The 24,595-nt window shown below is 39.8% G+C and overlaps 1 protein-coding gene across 5 annotated transcripts in view; it reads left to right on the top strand.

Moving 5' to 3' along the window:
- asic1c (acid-sensing (proton-gated) ion channel 1c) overlaps positions 1-24,595 on the top strand; it is a 107,358-nt gene that overhangs the window by 47,559 nt on the left and 35,204 nt on the right. The gene's annotated exons all lie outside the window — the stretch shown is intronic.

Below are 24,595 nucleotides of genomic sequence, written 5' to 3' on the forward strand. Positions count from 1 at the left end.
TGGAGGAATCAACTTTAACAAAACAGGAGAAACAAATTGGGGCTCCACTATTGGGTTAAGTTAAGTGGCCTTAAATACTGCTCTGCAGCAAAATGTCCTCTGGAGGATGTTTAGGAGTTTCTAGGTAAGGAGAAGAAGTAAAATTTCCTTCACCTCATAAAACAGCTTGCAGTAAACTTTGGGCAGTGACAAGACAGTGTGATTGGGTCTGTCTGGTCTCCTGTTCCTTTTTTTCTCCCTGAACCTGAGGTACATCTATCTTTGCTTGATCAGAATAGAAATCTTACACATAGTCATGTTTACAACTATGTAAATAAGTATAAGAAACAGTATATGTAGATTTTTACTGATGGATCTAAGGACACAGTCTATGGGAAAACTGGGTTTGGAATATATGTGGCTGATCTTCAGATCCAGCTGAGTATCCACATATCTGATAATGTGTCTGTTTTTTCTGCTGAGCTACTGGCAATTGGATGAGCCATGTGGTGGATAGAGCTGGTCAAACCCCATAAAAGTATCATCTGTTCAGATTCTGCGGCTGCCTTGTTTGCTTTGAGAGATTGGACATCAAGGGCCCGCCCTGACCTGCTGCTGGAGATTTTGTGCTGCTTGTTTAGCATCGAGAATATGGGCTGCCATGTAGGCTTTTTGTAGATAGCTGGGCACTCGGGGGTTGAGGGAAGTGAAATCTCTGACAAATTGGCTAAGGAATCTGTTGAGGGAAACTATTGATCTGAAGGTTCAGTTGGGAAAATGTGAATGCTGCAGCATTTGTAAAGAAATATTAGAGCTTCAGTGGCAAAAAGGGTGGACAGAAGAATGAAGGGATAGGCATAATTTCTCTCTGCAGTCATCTGTTAAAAGTAAGAGATGGATGATAAAATCTGGAAGAAGGGATGATGTTGTTCTAACTAGGCTGAGGTGAGGGCATTGTGGTCTAGCCAGCTACTTGAAAGTCATAGGCAAACATCCAGATGGTCTGTGTCAGTGTGGAGATTTGGAAACAGTCCAACATGTTATGTTCTCATGTAATAAACACAGAAGTGAAAGGCAACAGTTATTCAGGGAGTTGTCAGATCTGGGTCTTTCGGCTTTCTCTTTCAAGTCTATTCATGCATCTGAAATGAATTTTCAACCTTTTAGTAAAGCAATCTTTAGATTTCTCCACAGGACTGGCCTGTATTCAAAAATATAGGATAAATAGCTAACCTCTGTCTGTGGAGGGCAGCATTACGCTTTTCAGTGTGCACCCTGCCAGAAATTCATTAGAAGAAGAATTGTGGTTGAGGAGTGCTGGTGTAGCCTCATGTCTCAGCTTCTTAAAGAAAAATCTTTCTTCCAAAAACCAAAAGAAAAAAAAAAGAAAGATGAGAGAGAAAAGAAAGGGCAACAGTATGTCACCCAGGTTTTCACAAAGAAAGGTTGGTGTAGTCCATGAGTGGTGGAAATTAACTTGTTTACTTAGTCCACGTGGAAGAGGCTACTTTTGCTCCCCTAACATTAGTTACTTAAAGTCCAGATGAAATGAAAAATGCCTTTCAAACCATTTTAGATCACATCCCTGGTCATATTGTGCACTTCTTTAACAATAAATGCTCCCCAAAAATACAAAAAATTCATTTCTTTGTATTTTTATATCAAAATCCAATCATGCTTCCTTCCTGTAAAACAGAATAGGACATGTGCTTACATAGGCTTGAACCAACCAATTTCAATCAATAATACCATGCCATCCACCCATCATTCGATCTCGAACTTTTAGCAACACAGAGCAAAGATTCATTGTGACACGCCCACTTTTCAATGTTCAAATCAGTTTCCTCCCAACGTTTATGTCCTGCCTGTCTATCCTGATTCACTCGGAAATACGTCACGATTAGATACTTTTGAAATGCTGTTTCATCTGGACTTTAATATCTTCACAGAAAATTCTGAGTATTTACGTTTCGCTCCAATTTTAGCTGACATTTAATCAATGCAGGCAAACTTAGCAAGCCTGTTCCTGCCTGGCGCCAGGCCCAACAGATGCAGCTTCAGGCTCAGCAGCCCAGTCTCCCCATCCCCCCACCAAAGAACCAGCCTTACCTCCAACTGAAGGAGAAGGTGAGCAGCATTGTGTTGAATGACATGTCAGTTGGCATAATTGCAGGGGGGTCTGTAGGAATTTCTTTTTTTATTATTATGAAAAAAAGAAAAAATTATCGAATCTTTTTCAACGATAAGAACTGGAAGTATACTTAGTATGTGTACTTGGTTCAAAACTCTGCTGCTGATTTTACTCTTGTTTGTTATATCATTTTATAGATGATAATGTTAATGTATGTATAAGTTATGTTTATTTTAAGTTATTCATTAATGTTAAGATCATTTTCCATTCAAGAATTTTACCATTAAAATTACATTTAGACTGCAAAAGATGGCTTTTAGCATATTTCTTGTAGAGGGTATCAGTCTTGCATCAAATAGTGAATTCTGCTGTATGCAGAATGTTACATGCATATCTGCACAGTGTTATATTTTCAGAGCTCACTGTCAGTAAATATTATACAGTAAGTCTTGGACTACAAGAGAGAGTTATTTAAAGCTTTGAATGGGTTCTGAAGGTGTGGTTACAGCAGTAGCGCAGGGTTAATGTGGCCTGTGGTGGTGGGGCCCAAAATCCCTGGAGGCGCCCCTGGACCAGCTAATTTATTGGTTAGCCTTAAATGGCTTATGGCTTGTCTTACCATGTTGAGTGTGATTCTTTACAATATTCTTCGTTGGGGAATCGTATAATGTTGCCAACAATCCAACACAATACTACTTTTACTTTTTTCTATGATTGTGCTGCCTGACACAGCCTCATGAAACCTGTGTTGCACTGAGCTCTGGATGATGTAACTGTTATTTTACCAATGACTGGAACTAGAAATTATTTCAATTATTTTTTGACTGTTTAAATAATAGTTTTTTTCTATGAATTGTCAAAAAAAGATAAGGCATGTATAATGTATAATGTATATTAAAGCTTCCCAGAGCCCAAGGCAATATTTTTAAATTGCTTGTTTGGTCTGACAAATAGTCAAGATATTCTATTTCCAATTATATGAAACAGTGACGAGCAATACACCCTTAGAGGCTGAAACCGTCCTATGTTTGGCATTTTTGCTTGATAAATGACTTCAAAGATAAATTGATTATCAGAATCAATTCATTATCAGTTGATCAACTAATCATTTAATAGACTTTTATTATTTGAGCACTATCTGTTGGCATCAACATAGTTTTAATCTTGTTTATCAGCATTTGTTTTTCAGTATTCGTCTAGTTTTTCATTACATTGTAAATTCTCTGATCACTGGAATAAAGGGAACTCTGCAAATAAAAGCCACAACACAAGCTTGATGATACTTTGTTAATATCACATGAATTTTCAACTCCATTGACCAAACGGTACACTGTATTATTAGCAGTCGTCAGGTATGGACATGTCAATACTGCAGTGACATCTGATCGCTTCTTTCAAATGAGCATGGTGAAAAATGCACAGGCATTGGTATTAAGTTGTCAGCGTACATTAAATCATTTGTTTGGAGCTTTGCATTTAAATCAGAGAGTGTGGCACAGTGGAAAATTCCAGGAATTTATGTCTGCAGCAAAGATTGAAGGCAAAAGAACTTCCCGGCTTAAGATTTCTGCTCCATTGAAGCAGGACCTTTGCTTTTCTGTAGACACACCTCGAACCTCCCCTCATTCTGTTCCAGCCAAAAGAGTGACAAATGAAATACATTTCCCTCTTTTTTCTGGGGGGGGGGGTTCTCTAAATGTTAAATTTCTACATTTAATTACACCAGACCTGATTAAACCACTGCTCTCCCTCAATACAAGGGAGCAAATGGATGCACCATATTAGGTTGTATCAGAAAATGTGCTTCCATTCTTTGCTGAACCTTCAATCATGAATGCTGAGAGAGACTGCAAGACACGACGAGACCAGCCTCATAATTAGGAAAGGCTCAAAAAACAATTTCTCTGGTGGTGCTGAAATAATGACTGTAATGAGGTTTAAATAACAGCTATGCCCTCCAAAGTGTTTTCCTTAATATATGTATATGTGTGTATGTATGTATGTATGTGTGTGTGTATGTATATGTATATGTATATATATGTGTGTGTGTGTGTGTGTGTGTGTGTGTGTGTGTGTGTGTGTGTGTATATATATATAATGTGTGTGTATATGTATGTGTATATATATATATATATATATATATATATATATATATATATATATATGTGTGTGTGTATATATATATATATATATGTGTGTGTGTATATGTATGTACTAATATGTATTCAATTTATATGTGATTATTAACTATGCAAAGGCCAAATCATTGTACTCAGACCAATCAGTTGTACTCAGATACAGAAGCTGTCCTGGGGCTCATTATTAAGTGAAAGCTCAAGGATGTTTTTACTGATGGCAAAAAAAAAAACCCAAAAAAACATTTTTATTGCAACCCCAATAATACTTCAATTTTATATTTTCCTCCTGAAGAAATAAAACAAAATTACAATTGGCAGCTATAGCTTTCTACAGAGGATTTATTACAGATTATCAACTGATTCTTGTTGATTTACATAAAATTTAATCTCCCATATCAAGTGGATTTGCATCTTAACTTTTCATACTACAGTATGAATTAAGTGGGGGTCATGGGTGTTTCTTAAATTAATCCTTTATTGGTGGCTTTTAATGACATTTTTTGCTTGCATTGGCTGTTCTTCCTTCTGAGAAACACACAAACAAATACAGTAAGACCAAGAAAAAGCAGGCAAATGGCAGAAAGAAAGTGAGGCATCAACCGGAGATACTTTATGAAGCAGTTATGTAACAAAATGTGATATGTTTCAAAGGTCTGCACGATATGGAGGCAATATCACAAACACATAAACATCAACCCCCTGAAAGAGTATGAAGAGATATAATGATAATAGAAGAGGGAGAGAAAGCAGCCAAATGTCCCTGCATCAGGTGCCAGAGTGAGGCAGTGTTCTCTGATGAAGCCTTTCAGAGAGGCAGGCATTATCCAGCACCGCACAGTACTGCACGAAGCACTGCCAGTTGAATATCTGGGCTTAACTGGACAACTACTGTATTCAAACAGGAGGCTTCTTGACTTGATAGGATATCCATGTATCGGTATAGTTATTGTATGAAAAAACAAATAAGATTACAGATTGCTCACTGTTTTTAAGAAGGAGCTTTTGTGATCAATACAATACATTAGGATTTGTCTGTAGTGAGAATATAAACGTGAACTGAATACTAAGTACTAAACATACACCCACCCACTCCTGCTAGCATTAATACAGCACTGTATGTACAATAGCTTTTAATAATTCTCCTGAAATATTACAGCTTTTATATGTAACCAGAGATGTAGGAAAATGACAAAAGTAAATGAGCAATCAAAGTACAAAATAGAGGTAAATGGCTCAATTAAGGAACAGAAGATAATATAAATAACCTGCAGCGTATTGCACCCAACCTGTTGCACTCAATATACTGAAAAAGATATTCCCTCATTTGGTATTTTGATGATGGTGGTGGAGAGCACTGTCTAACACGCTGGTCCAAAATCGCCCATCTGTGTTAATTTGTCACCCGTCTGTGACAAATTAAAGGAAAAGCCTGAATAAATGAGTGGTGAAACATAACGAATGCAGATGATTCCACACAGGTGCACTGCATAGTACAATTAAGCAATTAACACCCAGTCATGCCCTGTGTTATGTATAAAAATGCTAAGCAGGCCCACTTGATTCAGATTTTGTATCAAGATGGAAAGAGGAAAAGATCTAAGTGGCCTTGAAAGAGGGTCATTATTGGGGCGCGGATGGGAGGGGCTTCAACATGTAGATCTAAGGGAAAGACATCAGTAAATAGGGTTGGAAATTGTGGTCGACAGCGGACATTTGATGACTGATGCTTGTGCATTAGTGCGATATGTAAGGAAAAACAGAAGAGCAACTCTTCCTCAGGTGAATGTCAATGTAGGACATGATCAGACTTTGTCAGCAAGAACAGTCCGTTGACAATTACATAGAGAGGGATATTATAGCAGGGTTGCAGTGCATAAACCCCTCATTACAAAGATGAATGCACATTTGAGAGTTCAGTGGTGCAAAAACAATAGGCACTGGTCTACAGAGATGTGGAAAAAAGCGATATGGTAAGATGAGTCAGCCTTCACCATATTCTCAACAAGTGGGCGAGTGCATGTGTGGCGTACAACAAGAGAACAATACAGACCTGAATGATTGACCCCTACAGTGGCTCTGTCATGCTTTGGTGGGCATTTTGCTGGCATGGTTTGAGTCCACTTGTCCCCTTAGAGGGAAGGGTCACTGCAAATCAATACAAAGTTGTTCTGAGTCATCACCTTTATCCTACAATGAAACATTTCTATCCTGTTGGGAGTGGTCTCTTCCAGGATGACAATGCCCCAATTCACAGGGCACAAGGGGTCACTGAATGGTTTGATGAGTATGAAAATTATGTGAATCATATTTTATGGCCTTCCAAGTCACCAGATCTCAACCCAATTGAACACCTATGGGAGATTTCGGACCGACTTGTTAGACAGCGCTCTCCACCATCCTCAAAACACAAAATGAGGGAATATCTTTTTGAAGAATGGTGTTCATCCCTCCAGAAGAGTTCAGAGACTTGTAGAATCAATGCCAAGGCATATTGAAGCTGTTCTGGTGGCAAGTGGTGGCCCAACACCTTACTTTATGTTCGTTTTTCTTTTAATTTGTCATTTTGTCACCTGTCTATCTATCTATCTACCTATATATACATACATACAGTCCAGGAGCTCTCTGGATAATCAGCTGCTGTCTTAGTAAATCAAATGCATAATAATCGCAGATTGCACCATTTTCTTACTAAATCAGGCCCCACATCTACTTTTTAATAATTTAATCAAAGTATTATGTTCCATCTGTGACAGTCATTAAGGATTCATAGAACTGTAGTTACATGTAACTTACTGTAATTTAGAGGGAAGTAGAGGAGGGGGCCTGTTCTAGCTCAAATGGCATGTTGAGTTGCTCTTTAATTAAGTATTAATTTAAAAACAAGAGGGATACAAGCTTTAATTTCCAAACTCATCCATTGTTTTCATTTGTCAGTCACACTCTGGTGGTGTTTTTTGGCACGTCAAACAAGTCGGTGCTCCCTCCATTTTAAGTTTGGTAAAAGTGAAAGATCAGCTGTGTGTCATGGCATTTCACAAGTCAAAGTTCAATTATAGTTCCAGGTAAATAAAGTGAGAGCTGTGTGTGAAAGGAGGTGAATGCATTTTGTGTGCTCCTTTGTACAGTAAACAAAATGGATGGTCAACTCTGCAGTGACTCTTTGGTGTGGTGTTGGCTAATTTACTGTAACTATGCAAGTAATCTGTACCAACAATCATCCACTGAAGTATTAACCATATGAAACCCTTAGTCTTGCTGATGTTCAGGAGTAGGTTGTTGTCCTGACATCAGAGGGTCAGGTTCTCTTCTTCCTGTAGGCCTTTTCATTGTCATCAGGCCCACCACAGCTGTGTCATCAGCAAACTTGTTGATGGTGTCGGAGTCAAAAGTGGGTGTACAGAGAGTAAAGCAGGGGGCTCAAAAGGCAGCCCTGGGGTGCTCCAGTGTTAAGAATGAGGGTAGAAGACGCCACCTGGGGTCTGCCTGTGAGGAAGTCAAGGATCCACATGCACACTGAGGTGTTTAATCCCAGGTCCTTGAGCTTTGTAACAAGCCTGAAGGGAAATATGGTATTAAACACTGAACTGTAGTCGATGAGCAGTAAACTCACATAGCTACCTTTCCTGTCCAGGTGAGATAGAGGGGTGTGGAGGATGTGTGCTAAGGTGTCTGCCGTTGATCAGTTGGGACGGTAGGCAAACTATAGTGGGCCCAGTGTGCTGGGTAGTGAGGAGCAGATGTAATCCTAAACAGAGGTGAGTACCGCTCGATGATAGTCATTCAGACAGGCTGGTCTTGTTTTCTTAGGCACAGGAATGGTGGTAGTCTTCCGAAGCATGTGAGTATGACAGACTGAGCCAAGGACAGGCTGAATATCATTGTTAACACTGGCGCTGGTTGGTCAGCACATAGTTTGAGGGCCCGCCCACTGATACCGTCTCGTCCTGCTGTTTTCTTGGTGTTCACACAATTGAAAGCCCTCCTGACATCATGCTCAGAAAGGGTGATAGGTGTGAAAGATACACCCACCCATCCATTAATCTCTGCTTCAGTTGTTTTTGCTTTCTGGCTGCCGATGGTCTCAAAGCGAGTATAAAAGTTATTTAGCTCTCTTGCAAGAGATGCATCAGCACTTGACAAGTAGGGGGGTGGGTGAGCTTGTAATCTGTCATAGTTCTTAGATTTAGCCACATGCTTCTGGGATTGCCCTCCTGGAATTATAGTTCCACTTTCTTCTTGTAGTCCATTTTTGCCTCCTTTACGGCTCTTCTTACATTGTAGGCTGCTGTTTTATAATTTTCCATGTTTCCAGACTGCAGCCTTAAGTTGTAGGCTGCTGTCCATGGTTCTGGTAATCCATGGTTTCTAGTTGTGGAATGATTTAACTGTAATTTTTAGTACCAAAACTTTCTAAAACTTTCCAAACTTTTCTAGAGCACATGCCCCTTCAAAAGAAATTTGTTGTCACGGCACCTCGAGCCACCTAATCCCCAATATAACTTGCATAACCTATATGATCAAATCAATACAGATTCCAACAGAAAAAATGTCACATTGTTATGCAAATTGTGCACAACAGGTTTGAAAAAACAAGTCCGAACATCAGCCACATTGGCAGCGAATTTGAAACGACACATCGAGTTGAAGCATCCGACCAGTATCGGAAATATCTACAAGTGAATGACGATCACAAGAAATCATTAACAAAGGGTAAAGTAAAAGAATAGCTGGGAGCAGCTTATTTAACGTATTTTATTGTATTAATTGTTTATTTGTAGCAAAATTATGAATCTGTAAATATGCACAGCACCTGTTGACTTGTATTCGGAGTGATTAAGAATAAGCCTACATTATTTAACTAACATGTTGATATAATGTAGCCTAATATAATATAAGACAATATGAAATTGTTAAAAACCGATAAGCTTCTGTCTATATATAGGCTATGAAAGCTATATTGGGGATTGGGTGGCTTGGGATGTCATGGTCTAAAAAAGTTTGGGAACAACTGTTGTAGAATATAATCTTGTCATCATTAAGCTAATGATGACAGGATTAGATGCTTATTATATGGATGCCTGGAGAAATGAGAAATAACAGCATAAACGTGATAACTTATGAAGATGAAAAGGCGAGAACTGGCAGTTTATGGCAAAGACAAAGAGCAGTGAAAATTGTGGTGTCAATATAATGAATCATGAATTTTGCATAATCACTTAACAACAGAAGTGTTATCAGCAAGGAAGAACATTCCTCCTCATAAATATGTAATTTACCTTGTAAGAATGAATAGTTTATAGACTGAAAAAATCCTGAAAAGGCTTTAAATTGTTAATTGTTTATTTCTACAATTACTTTTCAGTTTGTTGCAGTATTGAAAGTGTGAACATATTAATGTATCATGAGGCAGACCTTCTGAGGTTTACTGTGCCACAAGCAACAGATGTGTCATGTGTGGTGCTTTTATTAATAACCTTTGATCGGTTTGTGTAGAGAAGAACAATATAATGTACTCAAGGTTTATCTAATTTGAAAATAACAGTCCCCATGCCACAACCGCTTAGTCACCTTCTCTTTAAAGCTTGATTTTCTCTTGTCATATGGACAGTAACCTCCTCATGCTGTTAAAGGTGGCTGTAGGGGACAAAAATCATTAAAAATTATCAGTCATCCATACATCTTTTCACTTAGGTACATTTATTCCTTGCCATCATAGTTTTAATTTACATCTAATTTGACTGACACAGCAAAATCCTTCTCCTCTCCCCTTGTGCAGAGAAAATCCTTTAGAAACAGCCCTAGTAAATCTCCTCCAAGGGTCCGCACACTATGCTGCTTTAAATCACCAACCTGCCCATCGACATGTTTCTATAAATAGCGCGCTGGGTTTTATAACTGAGGCTTTACACTGACAGCAGGATGGTATAACTACATGACATGGACACATACCTCCTTTACAATTAATAACAAGAAATGCCTCATGATAATTAACTAACTGCCTCATCGCCCTTTTGTTTGTATGGGACGTACAGTAGATGAGCTCAGTCATGTACAAATATTCCTCACATTTGGTCAGAGTGTCCACCTGATTTGCAGAAAAGCACAACAGCATAAGCTTAATCTTGCCTTTAAATGCTAGAAACATCTCATTGTTCTCATTCTTACAGTAATATAGCCATTGCATCCCTCATTGCTATATTTGTATTATTTTTATATAACAAACAGTTTTATCAGTTCCATTTAATGAGATTTTAGAAATCACGCACCTTCTCAGAAAACAGATTTTGGCATGAATGTAAAGCTTAATGATACAAGTGAAGCTGTTATGTAAGCGATAAGTGAACACAGGTGAAGAGATTTCTTTCTTAAAACAATTATACAATTATACAAAGGTGCAATCATAATTTAGTTCTAAGTTACGAACATCAAATACCTTCCAAATCTATTGATAAAACCCTTAAAATAGTTTCATCTTTTTCATTTTTTTTGTTTCAGTGTCCATCTCTCTTTTAAAAAAAAAAAAAGAAAGAAAACAGGAAAATGTTTGGTATGCTATGATTATACTCAATCTCCCGGAGCAATCAGGATGTAGACGTGTTCAATAGAATAAGTGCATTGCCTCAGGCACTTAATTGTATTGTTTCCTCTCTATTGATTTGGGGGGAAATCAAAAGACACCATATGAGTGGGCTTGAAGATAAAAAAACACATTTACTGCCACGGAGCGTTTATTCTTCCAAACGGAGGAGGCATAAGGAAAATGCTTATTTAACCCCTACTTAACCATAGAAAACAGCACCTTAGGGTGTGAGAACTCTATGAAAATTACAGTATTTGTGCCTAAGTGTGGGTTTATCACCGAGGCAGGCAGAGCAGTGGATCTCAAAATCACAGAAAACATGCAGAGCATTATCATTAGCCCCTATGGCATGGAGTGTGAACTTACAGTGCTATAATTCATAAATTCTAATTGTGAAATTATCATTTAGATAGAAATAAACCTGATGAGGAAGCCAAATTGTGTACTGTCGTCATGTTAGTGATGTAATGTAGACAAGGTGCAAACATCTATTTTTACCCCGTGGGCAAATCTGAATCAGTTATGTACACTGTTTGCATATATGAATCTACTTTACATAGTGACTGCGGCAGTAAGTGAGACCCCAGCCTGACACTCCATGCCCACACACATTGCTGTATGTGTAGGAGGGGGATTGGATGACAAGTCCAGGATATATAGTGCTTGACTCAAGCTCACTCGGTATTCCTATGTATTTCAAAAGCCACATAATTCACACAGAAAGGTAGTTTTTATGACAAGACCCACCACATGTAGCTTACAGTCTAAAGTGATGTTTCACGTCGCATTGTAATGCATGAATAATATCCTCTTCTTACCAGCTGTGAGAGCTACAACAGCAACTAGATGAATGAAGAGGTTCCTTTTTGTGCTGCATCTATTTGATTCCCCACCCCCAAGAGCTACAAGCAGGAGCCTTCTCCAGCTAATGATCCTTCACAAATTAAAAAGCTGCAGCCCTGAAACCAATGCCATTCCCTCCCATCAATCAGAACATGCCCATCATTGGACCAGTCCGCATTGAAATAGACCAAATCCTGCATTTCCCTTCTCATACTGCTGCACACAAACTGCATAATCAGTGCGACAGGACAAAAACATTTAAAGACCAATGGATCACTAAAACAAACAGGCTTTCTATAAGTTCTGACTGATTGGACATCTGTTTTGTGTACAAAGGAGTCTATATACTGTACAGACTCCAATAATTATGTGCATAATTGTCTCCTAATTGCCCCAATTACACCAGTAAATCGATCTAGATTTGAAGTGAAGTAGCTGACATACCTCATCAAGACCACAAAATCCCCTCTGCTCCTCTCTTTTGCTTGTTTCACAGTTCAGGAGATGTGATCATAGTGTCAGAGAAAATTATAGTTCCTAAATTATAGACTTTGTTCATAGGGACAAATGGCAGCACATGGCACCGGCTTTTCTGTCACCCCCAGATTTGCCCTAAGAGCATTTATCACGGGTGGACAGACTTGTTTGCCGTCCTGTATGCTATTGGTCATGGAGGCTTGAGAGTAATAGGTGGAAAGCCAAGTCCTCTTCCACTGCCTGTACCAGTGCCTCTCACAGGCACCCAGACCCACTGTAATCTCTCAGACGAGTGAACTTAAATTAAATTTAAATTCTCAGGTGTCAGGAATGTATGAGTGCCCTTCTGCAACCACTAGTCTGACTACTTATAGGCTCTTATTGTGTTTTTTTGCCTTTAGGCATAATTATATTTTACATGGAGATAAAGTTTGCCTCGCATTAGATAAATTAGCTCTCTCAGATGCCTCAGAAAAAAACCCTCAAGATGAATGACAGCCATCATTTATTAATGTTCAGCTGTGCAATCATGAATATATTTTGTTTGAATTTGGTGGCTTGAGTCACTTTGAAATGAAAGCGACTGAATGTGACATCCATGTGAATGAAAAAAAATCAAATTTCACAGAACACAGACTTCACAAGTCTCTGTCGAGACCTAATCTGGAGGCTTGCCTCTGCTGACAGGAGCAGATCTGGACTAGGATAGATAAATAGCTTGTTTGTCTACGCTAACAGAATGATTTGTGGCTCAGTAGTTGCTCTATGATGGAATACGCACTGTTTCTGTGTGTGTGTGTGTGTGTGTGCGCGCCTCTGTGTTCACACATTCCTATTAGGATTGAACAGCACAATATTTATCACTTCATTAGTCTCTTGTTTTCCAGGTCTAAGTTGATTCATAAGTTACAGAGTTCCAGTATTTACAGTATATATGTATTTATATATGTAATACAGCTGTGTTAGGTGTGTTAAGTTGTAATCGATGCTACATTGGAGTAAAATGCCGTTTTGTTGAGAACAGTACCCAGCCCCCCAAAAGGATGCCTCCAGATAACCCACTGGGCTTGTCTTGGCTGTATCCTTCCCAGTCTGCCAGGTATTGGTAGCCCTAGCCTCGACGGTGCCTTGTAGGCCAGGTGGTCATCTATGACACGGGGGGGCGGAGGGGCTGCATCCTGGGGAACAGTGGGCTGGTGGAAACAGGTTTTAACAGGGAGACGTGTAAAGTGGGCTGAATTCTCATGTGAGAAGGCAAAGGGCCCACATAACGGGGCACAAGTTTCCACAAGTTTGAAGAGGGAGATCTTTGTAGGAAAGCCAAACTTCCTGACGTTCTTGGTAGTTGGCTGCTTGGGTCCGGTGGCAGTCAGCAATGCGCCAGTTGCGGTCAGCTAAGCGGAGCAAGGCAGCATGAGCATCCCTCCACACCTTGCAGCTTTGGCAAAGGTAGGCCTGGACCAAAGGAACAGTGATCTTATCCTCCTGAACAGGGAACAGAGGTGGCTAGTAACCCACAGCACATTCAAATGGTGACATACCTGTGGCCGCGCTCAACAGGGACTTGTTTGCATATTCAGTCCATGCCAAGTTAGTGCTCCAAGGGGAGGGATTTTTGGCAGTCACACAATGGAGTGCCATCATCATAATTATGTTTGGCAGGGGACAAACAGTGAGAGAAGGCGGTGCAAGGATGAAGCTTCTGGTCAGCAGCGGAGTGCTGGGAGAGAACCGCCCCTACCCCGGAGTTGGAGGCTTCAAACTCCACAATAAACTGTTGCAGGGGGTTGGGATGGATGAGGACAGGTGCGGATGTGAATCATCTCTTCAGCTCAGAAAAGGCCACCTCTGCCTTGGAAGCCCATGAGGGAGGGGATAGCAGATGAGGTGAGTTGGGTGAGGGGAGCAGCCACTCGGCTATAGTCCCTAATGAACCTGCGGTAGAAGTTGGCAAAGCTGAGGGACTGCTGGAGCTGCTTCAACAACAAGGGTTTGGGCCACTCTGCCATTGCCTGGATCTTTTCAGGATCTGTCCTCACCTGCCCACTCTCTATGATGTACCCCAGGAAAGAGACTGAGCTGACATGAAACGCGCAACTTTCTGCTTTGATGAAGAGTTTGTATCCAATAGCTGCTGGAGTACTTGCCGGACATGTTGGATGTGTTCCTTGGGCTTCAGGGACATGATGAGATGTAGGGGTTTGGTTCAGTGAGTGATGTGGGTTAGGAGTTTGCCATTGAGAGCATTAGCATTCAGGGGAACAGCTAATGGTTCACTAGTGATGCCGGCTTGTGCGGCAAGATTAGCATCCAGGAAATTTTCGTCACCTCTGGAGTCCACTCAGGCGAGCGGTGGCAGGGACTGTTGGTTCCAGCATAGCGTGGCCTCCAGCTGCATTCTGGGTTGGGGGACAAGACAAGAGGTAGTTTGGCTCACCAGAACCTGCACTGCTACTGGCTAGCCTGTTCCTTTGGTCGACGGTGACTGGTGGCGAGGGGATGGCCAGCTTGAACGCAGTAGACTCACTCCCTGGCCTCCATTCTCTGCAGATGTTCAGCTGGTGAGAGGCAGGCCCAGCCCAGCTGCATGGGTTCCTCTCCCAGGAAAGTGGGAGTGTTGGAGCCGGGGGAAAACATGGGAGACTGGGGAAGGACCTGGGCCTGAGATTGTCCGTGTCCACTGGGTCCATGTTGGCCAGATTGTTCTGTTGTGAACTCAGGAGGGACCCACACAAAGGACAAAGACAGTGTGATGTTGGTTAAGGAGAAAGGTTTATTTCAGGAGAGTTCTGGGCTTGCAGTTGTGAGCGGGGAGGCAGAGTTGCTGCGCCATTAAGCCGGCTACGGGGATACTCACAGAGCCGGATTGACTGTGTGTGTAAAAGGGACAGCCGGCATAGCGGGACAGGGAGCTGACGCTGTTGTGTTACATGTCAGGCCTCTGAATCTGGAACGCCGGCATGTTATGTAAAAGCACACGGGGGTGGCATTATGCTGGCTTTGTTTGGTTCAGTATAAACAAGCAAAGGCTATATTTTTTATGGCTACAATGCGGGATCTCTGTGTAAAAGAGTGAAGGGAGAGACAGACGGTACAGCCATAACCATATAAAGTATTATGTTGATTAGTTACCTGCAGTGTCTTTTGTCTTCACTATCACTGTTTCAGACATAGAAGCACTTTTCCACCATCCTGTATCCCTGGCTAAATAAACATTGCCACCTGCTGCCAGCCTCTATTAATTGTAGCAGGGCACCAAAACATTCTTTGAGATCCCTTTTTACTGTGTGGATGTGCTGACTGACATTTCATTTGGCTGCCATAACCAAATAGATCATTTAATTGGCTGGGAGAAATGTCAAACGTGAAGCCTTGGGAGCACAAATCCTTTTTACTGTAATGCATGTCTTCAGATATACTGTATCAGTAAGCGTTTAGAATCATAGCTCAAGGATCTATCAGTATGTGTCTCACAGACATACTCTAGCAATGCAGCTATTTGAATGCTAAAACTGTCTTTATTGGAGAATTAGGGATGTCTTGGAGCTTGGAGACTGTACTACCCGGGGGGGGGGAGTTTGTAGGGACGGGGGGACTGTGTCGGTAGCGAGTGCTTGGTGGATGAACAGTGGAGATGCGTAGCAGATAGCTCTGAGGCACACAGGAGAGCTTGTTAAGGAGGCAGCTGAAAAGGATAATGGAAGTTTCTCACTTCACTGTCTGCTAAAGGGCCTAGACAAAAAAAGATATGCTCTGAGAGTACACATGCCCCCAACACAATGGGGCCTGATATGTAAGCCTCCCCCCAAAATAAAAAAAAAATCTTATGTAGCAACTGAAATGAAAAGTTGGACGTCACAGTTTACAGTTTACACAGCTTTATAAACAGGTTGTGCACACACTGCCCGGAGAGTTGAAAGCCAGAAAAAGCTGTAAAACAGTAGAGTTAATAACTGAGCCACAGTACAGATGGAGAGGTCAGGTACTATTGCTTATTTCTCCAGAACAATGGCAAATTGCCTCTGTGATGTGCAATTTGCTACACCTCTAAAGCATGTTTCAGAAACTATTGATTAATTAAAAAAATAACAAAAAAAACATTTTAGTGTATGAAATGTTTCATATGTATAAGCCTCAATGTCGTTTCTTCTGTCCTGCTTGGTCAACCTTCAGAGACACTGGTTTAGTTAATCCTAGGGGAATAAGGGAAGTAAAGCTCAGCAGGGTGTTCCCATGGATTAATGTCACAGGTTGTAGCTGAGTGAATGTTTACTTGGCCAATTTAATTGAATTCCTCATGCTTTATACACAGCACATTACAGGCTGAAGATTGCCTGATTAGTTAACTCAAGCCTGCAGCCCAATGACAGTTATCTGCCACGCCAAACGATCCAGTGTAATAGGGAAAGATTCTTACAATCAGTAAAAATACAGACTTAAATGCCATTTATTCCCAAGCCGACTCGTGTGCTCATTTATTCTGTCTTAGCATAAAGTTGCCTGACAGATATACAGAAAGAAGGTAATTGGTTTCAGTGTGTTGTTCACACACCATATCCCTGTCACAGCCCAGCTCAGAGGAGGAGACCACATGACTTTTTGAAGGTTTATTAAACAGAAAGATAATTTCAAATATGTAACATCACTAGTGTGTGCAGTGTATGAATGAGTAAGATTATTTGTATAGCACTTTTCAAACATAGAAGCAATTCAAAGTACTTTACATAACGCATGGAAATACATTATTGAAAAGATGATGAAATTGGAACATAATTAAATGAGACAGTAAAATAAAAAGATTAGATAAAGGAAAATTATGCTGTAGTTTAGTACATTTAGTGCTGTATTAAATACCCACAAATTTAATGACAGGAAAAATGCAGCAAAAAAACTTACAAAGTTAAAAAGTTACAATAAAACAAGTGTTTAAATTTGAAAGTGGTTAAAGTTTGAGCACATTTAAGATCATAATAAAGTTGCTTCCATCTGTGTGCAGTGTAGTTGCTAAATGCAGCTCTACTGTCTGCTTGTTGGCATTACAACCTGACTGCTTTCTTAAGAGTCCACTGGGTTTTTATTCAAGTATAAAAGCACATCAGTGTTTATTTTGGTTCTAAGCCATTAGATAATTTCTAATGTAGCAGCATCAATTCTATGACTTACTAAAAGACAGGGTAAAGCATTAAAAATATTGCACTAATTCACTCAGTTTTCATGGTTCTTGCAACTAAAATATGACTGTGACTATAAACTAATTTGCTACCAACAGCAAATACATTTTGAAAGAATCATAATGGCACCTGGATTACCTTCTTTATATCAAAATAATAAGAAAGATGAATATGAATCTATCTGCATTCTGCAAAGTTACAAAATTTACATACTGAACGTATCTGCAAAATGTTGACTGAACATTCATTTGTTCTCCTCACAATAGCTTCTAAAAACAACTAAAGGCTTGTGTTTTATGGTTATTTTTAGGTAACTCCAACATCTTTGTTAAGGTGAGGGAAAGAATAAGATAGTTGTCATGATTAAATGCTGAAAAAGCCAACTGTGACATAAGAAAAGGCTTGTTTACTTTCTCTATACTTTCTCTAGTACATGCAGGATTCAAACTCTGGTCTCTGATGTGAAAGTTCAGCATGTTGTAAACTCAATATTCACCTCAACCACCTCGCTAAGAAGCCTGCACGGTACAAGACTGTTGATTGGAAAACACCCTGTTAACAGTGATTTTGAATATAATCCACACAGCAATTACATTTCCTCAAGACCAGTAGAATATAAAAGTAGTTATTAGGACACAGGCTTGGCTATTGATGTAATTCTACAGGCAGCATCCTGATTGCGGTGCAGTTGTTAGATGATGATTTTGGGATTGCAGCAATGAGGTTCTCCAAATCTTGTATGGACATAAAACCTCTAATTATTGCTATATTTTTTAGATGATTAAAGGATGATTTAGTTATTGCACCAACTATGACTGGTAAGCTAAGATCCACTAAAGCTAGTGTTTTCTAACTTTTGTCTGTCAAGCCCTTGAATCAAGGTGAGCTTTCCTCCTTGTTGCCAAAGAATAGTTTCTTTCTGGTCTTAATTTAACTGAAAGGAAATTTAGTCATGTCGAATTGTTTATTTTCTATAAGCACTGACAGTAGGAAATGTTTTGCAATGTACAAAAGAAGTAATCACAAGTCTAAACCCACCCAAAACAACATATCAAATACCAGGGGAGGGAGCGAGTGACTGACTGCCTTCACCAGCTTATATAGCTGAGGAGCCAACCAGCACAGGTGTCAGCCATCCCTCTCATGGAGTTCCTGCCAATCTCCCTGTGGGAGAAGACAGCAGAAAGGACCAGGCAACACTACAGGGCTGTCATATCCTTAGCAGTTATTCTGTCTTCCTCTGTTTCATTTTCCAGACGTCTTTCAGACAGCTATCAAAACAATCAAGCTCCCTGCAGTAGTATATTAATCGGTCAGAAGCAATTTATAGCCGCTATAATTAATGGCTGTGGGAGTGAGTCGGAAGCGAGCTTGTGTTCTCCATGCAAACTTTACACCCTGGCATTAATGAGAACAGGGAGTAATTCTTTATTGACAAGAACTGTCCAGTGCCTCCTTTCGACTGTCATTGCTAATCCAGTTAGCTGACTTTCTACAACAGTGCATAGTCAGGGCAAGCAGGGGGGACATCATACTGAAGAGCTGCCTAAATACTCTAGTCTGACAATTTCAGCAATCCTCTAAAACTATTCATATTGACCAAATGGATGAAACTACTCACTTGTGATGATTAGTTTTAAAAGATCTAATGGATTCCATCAATCCACATCACAAAAAACACTCCATAGATTATCTGGATTTACAAGCAGGAAGAGTATCCCTTTCTATGCAGACTTTAGATACACTAGATGGACATAAGTACCCATTCTTACTCAAGACCCTCTACATTTCTTCTATTTGCTGTCAAAATTCAGCTTATTGACATGGAAACCTCTTCAGCCACAGGAAGTGACAATTTGAAATTTAATTCAAATTGTCCTCTAAATAGCAGCAGTGTATCCAGAGAAAGTTATGTCATAAATTGTCGGTCTTTAAAGATGCATTGATCAATATTTTTGTATTACCAGTGGGTCAAATGATCACATATAATGTGACAGGGGTCTCGTAGTATCAAACCTACATATAATTATCAACCAGGTCCACAGAGCATTTTAGCTTCTAAAATTGTATTGATTTTACAGTCTGCAACTTTTGCTCTTTTGTTTCATCCTCAACACTCTCAACAACTGTGTTTCCAGCTGCAGCAGCAGGCAGCCGATGGATAGCAGCAATGCACCAAACAGCAGACAGACAGAGTTAGTGAGTAGCAGGTGAGCATTTTACAGATGAAGAGAAAACTATTTCCATTAGGGGTTAGTGGAGACCAAAACAGAAGATGAGTCTCTATTGGACATACATCACTCCAAATAAATACTAATGTTGCCCTGCTTCTGCCAGGTGTGCAATTGTTTCTGCTGCTCCCAAGTGGCCAAAAAAAAAATCAATTCCTGCTGCTTTAAAATTGCTTGTACCTTTGTTTTCTATGGTATAAAGGGATCACTCTTTATAGTCTTCTGACATGTTTTCAATTGAATTTGGGGGCTTTTTGGTCATTTTTTTCCTTCCAAGTGAAGTTTCTTAAGTGCAGTTCTGTCTAATATTTCTTTTGTGCTTTAGATTTTTCTTTATTGTAAACCTAGAAGTGGATTAACCTGTAGTGGGCAGCTGTACAGTGTTGTGTCATCTTGATACCCGTAATGATATAGTGGTAGAGCTTCATTATTGTGAAATAAGTGCCGACAGACATTACAGTTTACAAGGCAGTGAATTAAACTTTGGGCTAGATGTAATATTTCTGCCAGACCACTGGACTGTCCCCAAATTGTGAGAGTTGTTGTTTCTGTGACCTTGACGAATTAAATTACTGTATACGCAATGTTGTAACAAAGTTAGAGACAAGACAGCCAAGACTCTTGCCTGTGAGTTTATTAAATGACTCTGAGTGAAACTCCTCTCACAGCAGCAGTGTTATGATACTATTCATTGACATTGTAAGTTCCTGTGAACATATGCTTTGGTTCAGAGCTACCCATACCACATGGAAACAGCATTGATTTCGGAGTAAAAGCTCCTGCAAGACCCTATAATACAAATTCCACTAAGTCAGCAAATGTAGCCAGCTCATTATAGCCTTTATTCTCTGGATAGCCCAGGAGAAAATTGTTCATTAACACAAGTCAAAGATCTTCCAAGGTACCAGTAATGGTAAGCGATGATTAAATTTTAAGGTGGACATTTCTTTTAACTTCCATCCTCAGTGATCAGAGCATTAAAGTGATTCCATAGAAACTGGCCAAGGTTCATCTAACACTGTCTTCAAGGTGGAGCTGGTGGTCATTCTTCAGTCTTAAAGGTCTGTCTCCTAATGACGTCACAGTTTAGAGCCTTGAGCCAAACTCTCTATTTTTAGCAGATAATAAAATTTGACTTTAACAAATCTGGGCTGAGTTCTCCAAAATCATATAGTATCGAATGGATGAGGTGCTTCAGCAATGTTCCTGACACCAAGACAAACCTGTAAAATTATTTCTATAAAATTTTCTATAAAGTCAGTCTTTGAAGATTGAAGGTCTCAGCAGACTGCTGGGACATGGAGGATATGTGAATGTCATTTTAGATAAGAATTTCTTCTCAAGAGTGTTGTTTCCAAAATGCTCTCTTAAACGGATGAGGGAAAAGTCACCTTTTATTCCCCTTAACTGCACTTACAGCTAATTGCCGTCTTAGATGGACAGAAATTAATTTTTGAAAGATCCTTTGAAGTACCCACAGTGAAGCTTTTCTGCCTTTTATACTCAGTGTGATTACTTTGGCAGCTGTATGAAGTCCTCTGCTTGTGCCTGATGAATAACTGTCAGCATGGAATTAGGCATTAAATCAAACAGGGGGGGTGGGGGGTGGGGTTTATTCTGTCGTTACTATGAAGCACAAAGACGTAAAAAGTCAGACCATGCTCACTGTGATGCATATCCACAGTTTACACTGCAACAACAACAGCTAGAATCTTCGCTTTGCTGTTGTAATACCCAGTTTATGAAGGATTCTCGTGTGTTAGGGTCAGTGGTAAATTGTTGTATTTCCTCATTATTCGTTGCCCATTTCCTACTTGCCATAAGAGAAACCAGCTGCAGTCTACATTTGCTGAGATCTCTGATTATTGGCATTTAGAATCCTGCTTTGATGAAGTGAAAGCGGAGTAGTGGATGGATAGCAGCAGATAGTATTAATGTGTGTTCGGGTTGTCCTGGCGGCTCAGTTGGCAAAGGCTGATCAGTGATTTTGAATTGAAGTTGCTTTTTAATTTTGCTCAAGGAGGGAATGAAAATATGTCAATCTAAATTTGTGTAACTGTAATATGAGTGATGTGGCTGGCGTTCAGGAGGTAGAGCGGGTTGTCCACTGATCAGAAGATCGGCGGTTTGATCCCCAGCTCCTCCAGTCCACATGTCAAAGTGTCCTTGGCAAGATACTGAAGCCCAAATTGCTCCCGAAGGCTGCGCCATCGGTGTGTGAATGAGTATTAGATTAGATCTCCTGACAAGCATGTTGGCACCTTGCATGGCAGCCTCTGCCATCAGGGTATGAATGTGTGTTTGAATGGGTGAATATTGATATGTAGTGTAAAGTGCTTTGAGTGGTCAGAAGACTAGAAAGGCACTATATAAATGCAATATATTTCTACCATTTGATGCAAGTTACGATGTTGTGATACCAAGAAGGACTTTCAACAAAACTGACAACTGATTTGCTGGCAGACAGAAATGTTTTCTTTTTGTTATTAAGTATTAAATGGTGTTTCTGAGGAGTTTTTTCGTTTGTGGACATAATAAATAAATTTGCATTTACAATTACATTTTGGCACAAAAGGGAAGTTACATGTCCCAGGCAATTAAAAACATGTTTTTCTTTGACAAAAAAAGTCTCAACTCAAGGTCACTCAACAAGCATTTCTGGAGCTTTTAACTAGAGTGGAAACAATTAGCTTAATTGACATTTATTGATTGACAAAAAAGCATTCACTGCTTCCATCCACTTGAATATAAATATTTGGTGGTTTTATTAGTCTTCTATGATAGTAAAGTGAATAGATTTTGGACCATTGGTCTGGCAAAACAAGCTATTTGAACATCATCTTGGGCTTTGGGGACTTTTTGGGGGACTTTTTTTTTTTTTTACCATTTTATGACTTTTTAGATCAAAAGATGAATTACATAATTGATTAATCAAGAAAATAACCAGAGAATTAATTGATAATGAAAATAACTGTTAGTTGCAGCCCTACTTTCAACCATATCTCAGAGTCTCTCTCAGCTGATGGAGTTTGCTCAGTTTTATGTGGTTGAAAGATCTGGAAAAAGTAGACCTTAAGTTCAGACTTTTTTTTATTGTTTCCAAGGTCAAGAATGAACTTTTCACACTCAATAAAATTCTCTGTTTAGCATTAGTCACCTTTGGGTGATCGAAGAAATTAATAGATAGGTGAACCTTGAAGCTTAACACTCAGTTGTTTGGAGTCTGGAGTTTATAACATCTTGAAATGAATTCCAGCATCCTGTTCCATCCCTGCATTTTAATGAATTTATTTGCATACTTGTTCATCATTATCTCAGTAAGGAGTATTGATGTGAAATGTGTCGTTTCATTAATATGTCAGCTCAGCACATTCAAACTTGGCTGCTTCGCTGTGTTTTGATTTTGGAAATACATGAAAGGCCTTTGCTGCATGTAGTGAAAGAAATTGGGAGTGTTGGATAAAGTCTGCGTGACTGGAAGTGTCCTTGCACAAGACATTGAGTTTCAGTGACACTGCTCTGTTTTTCTCCTCTGACCTTGCTGTGAAGGGGGGCAACATTTTTTGTAATAGCATCCATCACAGAAAATGACTGGAAAATAGTCAAGAACACTTTAACCTACTCATAAACTCAACACTTTATTGGCTCTGTGGTTGTTTAGATGCATTTGGGTCAAGCGAACAGTAGAAGAATGTAATTAGAATTTGAGGAGCAGGGGGAAAGGTTGAAACCCCTTTCCTCCCCGCACTCAGTATTTAAATGACCTTCCAGCATTATGAATAACATTCTTGTAGCTACCCATAACATGTCCTCTGTCAGATCCAGCAGACTAACTCTGACATTCTCCACGCACAGTCAGGATACAAAGTGGCTGATAAGAAAGAGCACTTCTTTGTCTCCGAAGATATCAGTAATCTTGACACGTGTGAACGCACCCTCCATTTCTTCCCACTGTAGAGTGAAAGAAAGTGTTTTCAGGACACAGAGAAGCTGTGATGTCCTCAATTGGTGATTTTTTTTAAGGCAGTACATTAACCAGTACACCTACCTCAAAGCATTTGGAAAAACTCCACAGTCTATTGATTGGATAGCGGCTCGCACTTCGCTCAGAGTGCACCTATTAATTACAGAAATGTGCTTTGACCACTTTCCCACTTGCTGTAGTTGGAGAAAGATTACTCCACTTTACCCATAGATGACAGAGAACGGCAGAGATGGTACTCACAGGACACTGGTGCTGAATTTATTGAAAGCGTAGTGAGAGCTACTTACACTTAGTAAAGAGAAATACTCTGCATACTTTGCATAAAAGAAGCTACACATTCCTTTTTGAAGATGTTTTTGAGTTTAATTGACAGCTGATAGTGGAGAAGTAGACATGAAACACAGGGGGAGAGAGAGAGAGTGGTATGACATGCAACAAGGGTACCCAGGCAGAGTCAAACCAGGGATGGTGCAGCTATGTGGCATGCTCTGTAACTACTCGGCTACCACGGCGCTCCAAGCTGCACATTCTTTAAGTAACTTTCTGTCTCGACTTCTGCAGTTTTGATGTGTCTTTGCTTGCCTGACATTGTCTTCTAAATGGCTTTTCTCTCAGTCATTTGACTTCTTCGCTGAGGGATAGGTCTTTGTTGTTTGACTTTTTTTTTTTTTTTTACTTTGGTTTGGTTGCCTTTGTGTTTTTGCCCAGCAGTGTCTGGATGTGCAGCTGTCTCATGTAGCTTCAGCACAAAGTTTGTGTTTTCCGAACTTGCTCTTGCAGTTACAACCACTGCAAATGAGGTTATTGTATGTTTTCTGTCCTGTGTGGTTTTGTTTGTTTGGCAGTCAGTTAGCTGGGTGTCTCAAAAACAAGACTTTAACAGCATGTAATGTTACAACAGGACATCAGCAGAGGAACCAGTGATTATTTGTTATTGTAGATCCAGGAAAGTATTTATTAACACCATAGGTTTTGGATTTTTGGACATTTTCATTATTTTCTCATTAAACCACTGCCCTCACTTTACTTCAATCAATAAGTTTTATTTAAAGCGCAGAAT

Source organism: Thunnus thynnus, chromosome 12 (genome assembly GCF_963924715.1).
Source record: "Thunnus thynnus chromosome 12, fThuThy2.1, whole genome shotgun sequence".
Lineage (NCBI taxonomy): Eukaryota > Metazoa > Chordata > Actinopteri > Scombriformes > Scombridae > Thunnus > Thunnus thynnus.